The sequence below is a fragment of the Megalobrama amblycephala genome, linkage group LG1, assembly GCF_018812025.1.
Source record: "Megalobrama amblycephala isolate DHTTF-2021 linkage group LG1, ASM1881202v1, whole genome shotgun sequence".
Lineage (NCBI taxonomy): Eukaryota > Metazoa > Chordata > Actinopteri > Cypriniformes > Xenocyprididae > Megalobrama > Megalobrama amblycephala.
In genome coordinates, this window is record NC_063044.1 from 72,114,853 (window position 1) to 72,117,966 (window position 3,114).

At 38.2% G+C, this 3,114-nt stretch overlaps 1 long non-coding RNA gene across 1 annotated transcript; it reads left to right on the forward strand.

Moving 5' to 3' along the window:
• Positions 1-924: 924 nt before the first annotated feature.
• On the forward strand, positions 925-2,744 carry LOC125248869. Its single transcript, XR_007180422.1, has 3 exons — positions 925-1,158; positions 1,226-1,464; positions 1,542-2,744. It is a non-coding gene; the product is annotated as an uncharacterized LOC125248869 (long non-coding RNA).
• Positions 2,745-3,114: the final 370 nt, after the last annotated feature.

The window sequence follows — 3,114 nt, forward strand, 5'->3', positions numbered from 1 at the left end:
ATATATATATATATATATATATGTATGTATATATATATATATATGTATATATATATATATATATGTATATATATATGTATATATGTATATATATATATATATATATATATATATATAGCCATATATAAATGAAATTAGGAAAACATGGAGTCATAATTATATGTTATGCGTGTCTATCATATCGTAATAATGCTTTGCGTACTGTAGGTTTTGGCATGAAAATTGATGAGCTTGCCAAGCCAAGAAGATGCCCCTGGAAAAAAAAGCATTGTTAATCACCTTTACTGGTGTGGAAACTTTTCATCATCAGGGAATTTCACAAATGATTTGAGTTTTGTGCTAGGCAAAAACATTTACCTGCAGCCTGTGCCATCAGCCAAAGATGGAGTTCAGACAAGTCTTTTGCAGTACTTATGAAGGGAAAACTGTGGTGCTTTGGTTGGCAGACCTTGCTCCTGTTGAATTAAGGTCTTTATGGTTTTATCTTTATAATTAATCTTCAGTTCAGTTTTTCCGCTTGCAAATTCCGCCATGTAAACTGCGAATCCGCCATGGCACGAGCACAACTGGCTTTTAAAGGCAATGAGAGATGAGACTCTGACTGGTTTATTTCACATTACGCCAAAAACACATCCGTTACTCATTAAGAGAATAGGGACAACCCTTTTAGATGATGCAGCGGGCGTGCCGGATGTGCCGACTGTTTTTCCTGTCCTTAAACTATCAAAAGTGGATTCGGACATGCACTAAGCGCACTTGCACCGTGCACTTTAGACCATGCGCTTAGATCGTTAAAATATGGCCCGGAGTTTCGCAAACCGCATCGGCCTCCAGTTATTTCTGCAGTGGAAAGAGAGTCTGGAAAAAGACACTTCTCTAGCCATCCCATCCTCAAGCAAGCAGTGGCCTTCAAAACTGAAGATTGTGTATGATATATTTGATTTTCGTGTAGTAGTGTTTGAATTGACATGATGATGTGGCAGGATGAGTTACGTCATCTTATTGGTTGGTTGGAGTGTCGTTGGTAAACCAATTGAGTGATAATAGCTGCCCTATTTAAGGACCCTTATTTTGACGGGTAGGTATGTTTTCTGACTTGGGGTGCTTCTCTCTCTCTCTCCCCCTGGCATTTCCGTTTCCGTTCCATTTTCCATTCAGGTATGTAGAGTTTTTGTTGGTGGTGTAGTGATGCGCATATTGCGAGGTTAATATGCGCTATTTATAGTTTAATTTAGAGCGGAGCTGGTGGCATTTGGCATTGCGGCAAGTTGTGGCGGAGTTCACTTGCAGGTATGTTTTGATACTTAACTTGCGACCATTTAAGTTGTATTATTTATAGCGTGTTGCTTTTAGTAATAGCAGCAAGGGCAGGTGCGTATGTGTGTGAAGGCTGATCGCTGGACTGAGCTGCGGCACCGGTAGTGAGTAACCATACAGCGTTGCGTCCAGTATTCAACATCAATTGTAAGTATGCCGCTTTTGTCTTTCATATTTGTTCTGTTTAATTATTTCTTTTTTTTGACTAATTGTCATACTCCTAGGTTAAAGGGAAAGGGGAACATTGAGTCCAGTTCTCGGCTAGTGATTTCACGTGACGCAGCTGCTGTTTTGCTTACGGATATATTTTGGTTTCGATCGTGTCATTGGACTGTATACTGTTTTGCTGCCTTGCACGTCGCCGGGGCTGTTAAAGCGGGCTTCGGATACGCGTCCGCAAGGCTGCCTATCAGTTAAGCTTTTGGATTTAATTTTTCTTGTTTAATTTGATTGATTTTGTTTGTCTCGTTTTCTGTTTATTTTGGCTTTTTTTCTTTTTATTTCATTATTGTATTTTCTTTATACATTTCTTGTTTGTATGTATTGGGTTGTTTATTTACTTATTTTTGATGCCTTGCTCCAGTGCCATTCTGATGTTGGCTATTCGTTTGTAGGCCTATGTGGTGTTTTCTGGAGGCCTGAGCATTAGAACTGTTGCAGTAACTTTATTATTTTGGTGTTTGGCTTATTTTTCATTTAATTGTTATTTGTCTTAATTGTTGGTTGTTTTTCTTTAATGCTTTTTTTTTTTTCTTTCTCTCCAGGGCCAGTGAAGTCGTGTGTGTGTGGAACTGGGGAGGCTAGCTGCTCCATTCTGCGGTGTTTCACAGTGTGCTGTGTGCTGATACAATTTCTTTTTGGATGGTGTGTGTGTGTGGTGTTTGCTTGGTGTGGATTGAGGTGGGTTTTGGATGACCTCTTGAGTTGCAGCCGGCCTGCCTGGTTCCCACAAATCCTGGCCCTGGATATTATATTTCTGTTATTGTGGGTGTGTTTGCGAGAGAGTTTTAATTAATGTGATTTTATAATAAAGTCTATTTTGTATGGTTACCCACGTCTCCCTTAATTCCTTGCCTTCAGTTGGTAAAACTTACCTGTGTGTCTTGTATTGGGAGTTATTTCCCTGGCCTCCCACCAGGGTGGCGTAGTCGGATAAAATCTAAACAGTGACTAACATCTTTCTCCATTCGGTATTGTCACAATGAGAATGCTGACAGTGGTTTGGTGTTTATGTGTAGGGCGCCACTACCGCGTTTGTGTGCCCTAACACTAGTAATAATTGTAAATTCAGAGACACTTTATATGACTTTACTGTATTTTCTGTGAAGATGTTCTTGTGAAATCTTCGTTTTGAGTTTATACACAGTTACAGTGGTGAATTTGAGTAGTGTTATCTGTGATATAAGTTGACTGATCCTGAATTATCATGTGTTACCATTCATTTTAAATCACTGAAGATCACAACAAAGAAATTTTAAACAATTGACTGAGTTAATAGAATAAATAAATTAAGCAAATCTAAAATGTTGTTCAGTGTCAATTGATTTATTCTGTTAACTGGCAAAACATTCATAAAAAATTGTAATCATTTTCCTTTGATTTGTGGTATTTGTTGTTGATTGCAACATTCGGTTTTTAAAGGATTAATTCACTTTCAAATGAAAATTAGCCCAAGCTTTACTCACCCTCAAGCCATAATAGGTGTATATGACTTTCTTCTTTCTGATGAACGCAATCCGAGTTATATTATTAAACATCCTGACCTCCTTCAGTCTTTGCCTGATATGTCCTTTTGAC